This window comes from Colobus angolensis, unplaced genomic scaffold, assembly GCF_000951035.1.
Source record: "Colobus angolensis palliatus isolate OR3802 unplaced genomic scaffold, Cang.pa_1.0 Scaffold230, whole genome shotgun sequence".
Classification (NCBI taxonomy): Eukaryota; Metazoa; Chordata; class Mammalia; order Primates; family Cercopithecidae; genus Colobus; species Colobus angolensis.
This window is the reverse complement of record NW_012115489.1, coordinates 4,774,173-4,784,251: the sequence shown is the minus strand read 5'-3', so window position 1 is coordinate 4,784,251 and position 10,079 is coordinate 4,774,173. Positions and strand designations below refer to the sequence as shown.

The 10,079-nt window shown below is 38.4% G+C and overlaps 1 protein-coding gene across 1 annotated transcript in view; it reads left to right on the top strand.

Moving 5' to 3' along the window:
• The window catches only part of FYB (FYN binding protein), a 166,653-nt gene that overhangs the window by 20,129 nt on the left and 136,445 nt on the right, over positions 1–10,079 (top strand). The window lies entirely within an intron of this gene.

The window sequence follows — 10,079 nt, the reverse complement described above, 5'->3', positions numbered from 1 at the left end:
TTATATTATATTACAGAACTAGTCTCTCTCTTTCCTTCCCTCATTGCTTCTATTTTCACAATATTTACTGATGTCCTTATCCATGTATAAATAAGTAAACTTTATAATAATTTTACTTAGTTCTTAAATCCTAGCTCTGATTCTAGTTGTATTTTTCTCAGTTTCAAAAAAAAAAAAAAGAATTCGCATACAGGGTCTAGCTTTCTTTCTTAGCATTGCTACGTATAGGGTGCACCTTACTTTTCACACTTTGCTCTTTAGAGATATTTTTTTCCAGCTACTCAAGTAGCCCTACCTACTCTCAGGATGGCTTTAAGGTCAAAACAGGATCTGGCCAGGGAGCAGAGAGCAGCCCATACGGAGAATCAAGCAATGCCACAGTAAATACAATTCCAGTTCAAACGATTCCCCTCTAACTGAGTGAGCTAATTGGTCTCTGGCAGTGAAGGGCTCCTTATTATATTTTTATTGTTAGTGTTGTTGTCATTCAATTTAACTTTTCTCCTAGTGTGGTTTGTAGGGTATTTATATTAACTTATAAAGTGTTGGGATATGTGTCATTCTCATAATTTCATGCTCTAAATTAATTCCTTCAGGATTAAATACTACTTCTTATTCTCTCAAGAAACACTGTTGCAGATCACAAGCCTCTATTTTCTGTTTTTCCAGGTTTTAAAATTTAAAACTTTAAACAACAAATCACACAAGGTTTGAGCGAGATACATTCACCCACAAGACATGTAAAATGTTCTCCTAATATAATCATCCTCAAAGCTTGCTATAAATTATCATTTGAAATGCTTTCATTGAGGTGATGACTGATCTTCTGACCATTAAATTGCCAAATAAAACACTCAAAAATGACATGATTCTTTCCATCTTAAAGATGTTAATATTTGATTTCTTTATTAAGATGACTTCAGGATAAAACACTTGTATGTATCAAGAATGGTTACTGCATTGAATGTCAGCTTAAAAAGTTCTCCATTTTTGTTTTCCCTTATCCTGAAATCAGAATATCACATCATTTTGAAAGGTTTTCTAGCCACTTCCCAGCACTCACAGCATGAAGCTCACACCAGAAGTTCCCAGAGATCACCCTAGAGGTGATAAGCTCTCGCCTGTGCTTCCATCCCAGGATATTGTGATTGCGGGACCATGGAATTTACAAGATGAGATTCAAAGGACCCTAATTGTCTCTCTGCTTTCAAGTAATCCTGCCACTTAACACCAAAAGAAGAAAAAGAACCAAGAACATGAAAAGTCCTACTATTGCTCCACTTAATACTACTCAAAAAAGGAGGTTCCTGACACTTTGGTGGTGATATTTTTGTTTTATTTTGTTTGACAAAATCTATTCTGGATAATATTCCCAAAATGCTTCCTAATCATCAAACCTGGTGGAATCGTTTTAAACATGTCGACGGCATTTGATAATCTTCCCTTGATTTCTGCAATACAATTCTTCCCTGAGTCTCCCCCCTCTGTCTCTAACAAGTCCTTCTCAGTACCCTTTGAGTCATACTTTGTATTTTGGTAACACACAAGGCACCATCTTTGCCCCTCTTTCACTCTGCCTGCCCTCCCTCAGCATTCTCTGCTTCTCTCAAGACTTTAGCTACTGTATTAGTCCATTCTCACGCTGCTATAAAGAACTGACGAGACAGGGTAATTTATAAAGAGAAGATGTTTAATTGACTCACAGTTCCGCATGGCTGGAGAGGCCTCAGGAAACTTACAATCATGGTAAAAGGGGAAGCAGGAAAGTCTTTCATGGCAGCAGATGAGAGAAAGAGAGAGAGAGAGTGCAAAGAGGGAAGAGTCCCTTATAAAACCATCAGTTCTCATGAGAACTCACTCAGTGTCATGAGAACAGCATGGGGGAAACCACCCCCATGATCCAATCATCTCCCACCAGGGGGATTATAGGGATTACAATTTGAGATGAGATTTGGGTGGGCACACAGAGCCAAACCATATCAGTTGCTAACTCTTTGCTGATGGCTCACGTGATGAAGTCATTATCTTTCCCCAGATCTGTTCCTCCTCTTGTATTCTATAACTTGCTGAGTGCATCCCCCACCTTCTGAGTCATTTTATATTTCTCCATTTCCACCAGTGCCCTGACACGAAACTTACAAACACATACACATCATTTTCTCTCCAACCATGTTCAACAGGCTTTTTTTCAGAATTTAGGCTCTTGTCCTCTTGCCTGGACTATTATAGTTTTGCGTCTCTCATCCCTTAAGTCCATCCCTCTCTGCTTCTAGAATGGTCTTTCTAAGCACACATCTAATTATGTAAATTTCTGGCTTCAACCCTCCATATAGTTCCTAAATACCAAGTGCAGGGGTCAGCAAACTGTGGCTGTGAACAAATCCAGCCCACTGTCATTTTTTACAAAGAATATGTTATTGGAACATAGCCATGCTCACACATTTACATACTGTCTATGGCTGCCCTTATACTACAAGAGCAGAGTTGTGTCATTTCGGCAAAGACCATGTGGTCTCAAGAACCAAAAATATTTCCTATCAGGCTCCTTACAGAAAATGTTTGCTGACATCTGGCCTAGTGGATAAAGTCAAACTTCATGATATCACATCTAAGGCCTGCATTCTTTGGCCACAACCTCTATCCCCAGGCTTGGCTCTCGCTATAGCTCCCTTAAACCTTATACTCCAGCAGTGCTTGGCTGCCTACTGTTCCCCGCACTGGTCAAGAGAAATTTCAGTGATGAAGGACAAGTCATGTGTGTCTGCACTCCCCAGTGCCATAACCACTGGCCACATTTCACTGTTGAGCATTTAAATTGTGGCTAGTGCAACTGAGGAATTAAATTGTTTATTTTACTTAAATTTAATTAACAAAAATTTAAACTTAAATAGCTACACGTGGCTAATGGCTACCATATTGGACAGTATTGTGTTAGACTGTCACCAGTGGTATCTTCGTCCATTCTAAGGTGAATATTTAAGATATTTAGGCTACCCTATCTGGAGACAGAGGCTCACTTCATCTCCCAGGCTGGAGTTCAGTGGCATGATCTCGGCTTGCTGCAAAAGCTGCCTCCCTGGTTCAAGTGATTCCCCTGTCTCAGACTCCTGAGTAGCTGGGATTACAGGGGTGTACCATCATGCCCAGCTAATTTTTGTATTTTTAGTAGAGACGGGGTTTCACTGTGTTGGCCAGGCTGGTCTCAAACTCCTGACCTCAAGTGATCCGCCCGTGTCGGCCTCCCAAAATGCTGGGATTACAGGCATGAGCCACTGTACCCAGCCAATACTTGCTGTTTTGTGACTCGCTTATTTCACTTAGCATAATGTCTTCAAGGTTTCTCCATGTTATAGCATATGTCAGAATCTCAGCCCCCGAAAGTGCTGGGATCACCCTGCCCAGCCGAATGGTCACTTTTTCTAAGGAGCCTGTTGTCCCAATCAAACCCTGCACCTCCCCACCTCAAAGAACTGGATATTCATTTGTGTCCTCAGTGTGCCATCATATTACCAGGAAAACTTTTTCCACTCTTATCTATCTCCACCAACCATTCCCTAAAAGCAGATCCTTGTCTGCATTTGTCTTTGCTTAAAAAGCTCCTAATCCAGTGCCTGGCTTGTGTCAGAAGCTTTACTAAAATGGTTATCAGTCAACTAGAGTAATTAATGTTATATTCAAACATATTTTCAACATGTAAGTCCGTTTTCTTTATTTATAGTTCTTTGACAATTGAAGTCTTCTGTGGAGTGCTTCCACCTGACTCTCTTGACCCACCCAGAGAGTGGTCAAGAGTAGGGACCCCTTTAAATAGAAATAACTTTCTTCTTGTTACACCTGAGTAACCAATATGCTTGCTTTGATTCTTTCTAAACTGCTAGAGCAAATTCCTAAAACCTCAAAAAAGAGAAAACAGATTGTCTGAAAACAAAACAAAACAAAACAAAAACAGGAAAGTAAGCCCAAAGCCAAGAAAAGAAGCTATTGCCAATGTTTCAAACTTCCCATGTTTATTAGTACAAACTTTTCTAAAAGCAAACTGTAGTGCTGGCGTATACTAGATGCTCAACAAATGTTTTGTAAGTGAAATTTGCTAAAATTAACCCTGGAATGTTTACTTCACCATGTAATATATTCAAAAATGGTGAAATGTCACAGTTGACATATAAATAAAAATGGCTATAAATATATGTATAGAGTAAAAAATGTCCAATATAAATAATATTTTATAGAAGTTGCACTTGTATTCCTTTATTTGGGGAGATTTTTCCTTTTAAATTATAGTCCTTATCATTTTGGGATGTTAATCTGTAGACATGAACCCAGTTTTCTGAACTGTGTCAAAGCTATGAATTTTTATTCTTCTTGTGTCTAACAACCTTTGAATAAGAGTTGAAGGTAAATGGTACACTGGACTCTTATTTGTGCATACGTACTAAAGATTTTATCATGTGTCAAATTATGTAGAAATAAATTTTTCATATATACCCTGTATATTACGATTTAAAATACTATTCGTCATGCAAAGCCAAGTAAAGATATACAAAATAGAAAATTTTTTAAACATTTCAAAACTTAGTATTTGGGAACTATAATCCATTAGGCAAGAAAAAGGCCACCTTTGCCAGTCACCCTTCTGAGGACTATTTAAATTTTAAGGCTTATTTTGCTCGGCTGCAAGGAGAAAAAGAAAAGTTATTCATTTGACAAATGATATATAGTTACATATATATACAGTTACATATATATATATATGAACACTCATTTTGTGTGTGCACCATTATCCTATGGGCTTTCCATATATTAACATAATCCTAGGTACTATTGTCAACATTATTCCCATTTTCAGATGACATAATTGAGGCACAAAGAAGTAACTTGGTTGAGGTCTCACAGTAAGGGCAGAGTTGATGTCCAAACTCAGGCAGCCTGGCTCCAAGGCCCAGGTTCTAAACCTCTGTATTATTCTGCCTTGAGTAGGTGATGCTGTTTCCATTCTGCTCCTCACCATGTCTTTGTCATGTGACTCTGTAACATAAACATCTTTTCCTTTCAATTTACATGGATCTGTCACATATTTTTAACAGCCAAATAGGATTCCTTTATCTAGATATACTGCACATTGTCTAACCTGGACTTGTTCCCTACCTGTGGACTTTTGATTTTCACTCTTCCACTATAAAAGTTACTTTCGGGAGTCCAGGTCAGGAAGATCAAGAGGTCAGGAGATCGAGACCATCCTGGCTAACATGGTGAAACCTTGTCTCTACTACAAAAGATTAGCCGGGTGTGGTGGCACCACGCCTGTGGTACCAGCTACTCAGGAGACTGAGGCAGGGGAATCGCTTGAACCCCAGGAGGCGGAGGTTGCAGTGAGCTGAGATTGCACCACTGTACTCCAGCCTGGGGGACAGAGTGAGACTCCATCTCAAAAAAACAAAACAAAACAAAAGTCACTTTCAACTCTCAGAACTATTACCTGTAAAACATAAGAGAGGAGGGAACCTTGTGAAAACAGTGTGTGGACAGTATGAACTTGGAGCTTTCATGGCAGGAAATATTTTCACTTTACCTAGGAAAAAGTTGTGGTAGAAGCTAAGATCATTTAGGATGCTGTTAAGGGAAAATTAGCTAATCATGCCAAATTATCATTATGACAGGAACAGAAATGGTTGGCAATAACTCCAAGCTGAATTGACACCATGCAGTATTGTATTCATTATATAATATATGCCCACTGTGTTTGTTGGTTAGCATACAAGAGAGAACATAGATCTTACATTTGGGCTTTAAGGATCTACAATTTTATGGGTTAGTGGACAGATGGATGAAGTCATGGAACGACTCTGAGGTTAGGGCCTCTCTTTGCCACAGGATCCCCCATCTGGTGGGCTCTAAGCTTCCCCCACTTCCTTAGAGTCAATAAACCATTCTGAATTTTGATTACATCAGCCAATGTATTAGCTATTCCTCCCATACTTGTACGATTTGTAAATGTCATAATGCTTCTATATCTTTGTCTAAAGCGAGGTGAAAATAATTAATAGAACAGACCTAAAGAGAAAGGAGATTGAAACAGGTTCATAGGAATCTATTAATCCACATTCCCTGAGTGATGCTTTAGCCAAATGCAATTGACTGATTTCTGTTTTCAATGTAGATAATCGCTATCTCTAAGAAATCTCTCATTCTTGTTGCAATCTTGTTTTCCTAGACATTTATTTGCATGAATATTTCATATTCTCAGCAACTGAAATATTCAAACAAAATTCTCCTAAGGGGTTTCCTTTCCCACTATGCCATCATCAGTATCTCTCATCTTGTCTTCAAGTATTGTAGTCCTTTTAACTCTTTTTTACTTTCTTTTCTTATATCAGTCTGACACTAAGCACCTTAGTTCAGTGATTACCAGAACTTTTTCTACCATAGCATGTGTAAGAAATGATATTTTATTGATTGAGTAAGCAAAAAACTGCTATTTGCATCTGGACAGGAAATAGTTGCTTGATGGAGGTTAGAACGTTCCCCACAGCCCCCAAGGCCTTAGTGGGTCAATCTTAACTCATTTATAACTCCTGGACCCACAGACTGCGAAGCTCAAATTTAATTCATTCTTTCTTCAAAGCATCTTTCATATTTGCCCTGTTATTTCCATGCATGTACCTAATATCTTCAGCAAGCCTGTCATCTCATAGATTATTGTAACATCCCCCTAACTGCCTTCCTTGCCTTTCGCCTCGATTTATCTTTTGTGGTGCCTCTGGCTAATCTACCTATGGTTTTTGGCATGAGCCTACAATTGTTTCCAGTTACCAATGACAGTCAAACCCAAATTCATTTGTCAGGATTTCAAGGAAAAGAGATTATGTGGGCCCAATTTACTTGTTAAACTTGCTTTCTACTATTTCCTTCATCAACCTCTATTCAAATTAAATTCACTTACTCACTCCCTACCACCACCATCATTACATTTCTTATATTTGTGCAACTTCCAGAAGTTGCTGGTGGCAGTAGTGAATAGTCATAACTACTTGAGTAGTCTTGTAGTCTTCGGTACCTGCTATGTGTTAGGCCTTGTGCCAGTCTTCATAGCAACCTTACATTAGCTAACATCTCTGTTTTATAGATAACAACATTGAAACTCAGGTCAAGCAATTTGGCCAAGGATAAAAACTGGCTAAGCTGCAGAGAGCTATCTCAGCCCCCTTGTCCAATGTGAGCTTAGTTTCCTCTGAATTTACAACATTTATTTCCAGTCTTTTAATTTGCCAGTTAATAACTTGCTATCTTGTGATAAACCTTTGATTGTTCCTTGTTATTCCCTGATTCTTCATTGTTATGTAGCTGCCTACATCTTTGTGTTCATCTTTTAAACTATGATGAGAACCTTTGACTATAAAACCTGTATCCTCTACAATTTTTAGATGTTGCTATATCTCTATGGATATGGCATCTCAATTTCTGAAATTTTTTCCAAACCATTATAGTTCCTCTGACCACATATATGCAACATCACACTATCCCCCAGCAATTGGATCTACATTAATGGCCTATATTTTCCACATTTGCTTTCACTTCTTTGCCAGAGTTATCGAATACCTTAATTTTCCAATTTGTAAGTTATTATAGTATCAAAAACCTCAATGCCTTCTTTAGTCTATAAAAGTCCAGAACATCCAGCAGATTTTCCAAGACATACTGGTCTCTTGAAATTAGGGATTTACTCCCATAAATGTTCTAGTGATTATTTTCAAATTTATCCTTAACTTCAAAGCAAAGGAAATAGTGTGTTAATCTTCTCATTAACCCAGGTTTAAGCCTTAATAAGAATTTTTCACGAGGTCAGGAGATCGAGACCATCCTGGCTAACACGGTGAAACCCCGTCTCTACTAAAAAATACACAAAACTAGCCGGGCGTCGTGGCGGGCGTCTGTAGTCCCAGCTACTCGGGAGGCTGAGGCAGGAGAATGGCGTAAACCCGGGAGGCAGAGCTTGCAGTGAGCCGAGATTGCGCCACTGCACTCCAGCCTGGGCGACAGAGCGAGACTCCGTCTCAAAAAAAAAAAAGAATTTAATATAAAGTATCTTTTAAAATCTTGTGGCACACCTAGAATTTATCTAGTATCTGACAGATTTAGAAAACTAAAAGATATCATGGGGTCCTGGTCCTGTACTGTCCAATACTGTAGCCACGAGCCACATGTGGGGTTTAAATTTTAACTTACTAAAAATAAATGAAATTAATATTTTAGTTCCTCAATTGCACAGTTCAGGTACTCAATAGTGAAATGTGGTCAGTGGCTACCATATTGGACCACACAAAAATAGAACATTTCTATCGCTACAAAAGAGTCCTATTGTACCGCACTGCTCTAGAAGTTTATCAACAGTTTTGTTGAGAAATATAGAAGATGTTTGATTTCATTTATGGCAGCTGATGATATATTAGCTACTAGTTCCCATACATGCTTGATAGTTGTCATATGTTAGACCAGTTTCATTAATCATTTATTCACTTAGTACAACACCTAGCACCAAATACATGCCCCAAAAATGCTTAATGAGTGTTGATACAATTAAAAATGGCAGCTCCTATACATCTACTCAGGTGTCTAGCATCACAATACAAAAAAAAAAGTAAAGATTTAATCAGCAGGAAGAGAAACAAAGTAGTCACATTTTATGAATTCTGCGAAATTCACAAAGATGCTAACTGTAAATCTGTAGCAAATTGTTGACACTCCCTCGTCCCCTGCTTGGACAACCGTGGATGGCATCGGCATCAAATCAGCCAAGAGTTGTTTATTTTTGAATTGTGTGCTGACCCCTTTCTAAGCCCAAAGGGTAAAAATGTCACCTTTGTTCATTTCTCAAGAAAAATATTTTTAAGATCCTGCACTGACTGTGAAAAAAACAGCTGTTCCTTGGGGTATTATCTGTAGTTCCCTCTTCACCTCAAACTTTCTGACGGTCATCATTCCTTGCCTCCATTGCTAGTTATAATGCGAACAGGAAACAATTCCACTACCCTGCAAGCTACACTGACCTTCTTATCTTCTATGGAATTTAAATTGATTATTGAGTTTGTATTTATAAAGTGTGTGATTTTTAATTATTATTATACTTTAAGTTCTGGTATACATATGCAGAAGGTGCAAGTTTCTTACATAGGTATACATGTGCCATGGTAGTTTGCTGCACCCATCAACCGATCATCTAGGTTTTAAGCCCTGCATGCATTAGGTATTTGTCCTAATGCTATCCCTCCCCTTGCCCCCGACCCCCTGACAGGCCCTGTTGTATAATGTTCCCCTCCCTGTGTCCATGCGTTCTCGAGTTGTTCAACTCCCACTTATGAGTAAGAACATGTGGTGTTTGGTTTTCTGTTCCTGTGTTACTTTCCTGAGAATGATGGCTTCCAGCTTCATCTATGTCCCTGCAAAGGACATGAACTTGTCCTTTTTAATGGCTGTATAGCATTCAGTGGTGTATATGTGCCACATTTTCTTTATCCAGTCTATCATTGATGGGCATTTGGGTTGGTTCCAAGTCTTTGCTATTGTAAATAGTGCTACAATAAACATACGTGTGTATGTATCTTTATAGTAGCATGATTTATAATCCTTTGGGTAGATACCCAGTAATGGGATTGCTGGGTCAAATGATATTTCTGGTCCTAGATCCTTGAGGAATTGCCACACTGTTTTCCATAGGATGGCTGGGTCAAATGGTATTTCTGGTTCTAGATCCTTGAGGAATTGCCACACTGTTTTCCACAACTGTGTAATTTTTAATTGCCTTTTTGTATTTCAAGGATGGAGCTCTTTGACAAAATAGGACCATTTGATGAAATCTTATAATCACATTGCCTAGAACATGGGCTCCATAGGAAACAATCATGAATATTTTATATTTATAAATTAACTAAGATTCACAAATATGTCACCCTGCCTGGATTTTTTTTTTATTTTTTTTTATTTTTTTATTTTTTATTATACTTTAAGTTCGAGGGTACATGTGCATAACGTGCAGGTTTGTTACATATGTATACTTGTGCCATGTTGGTGTGCTGCACCCATCA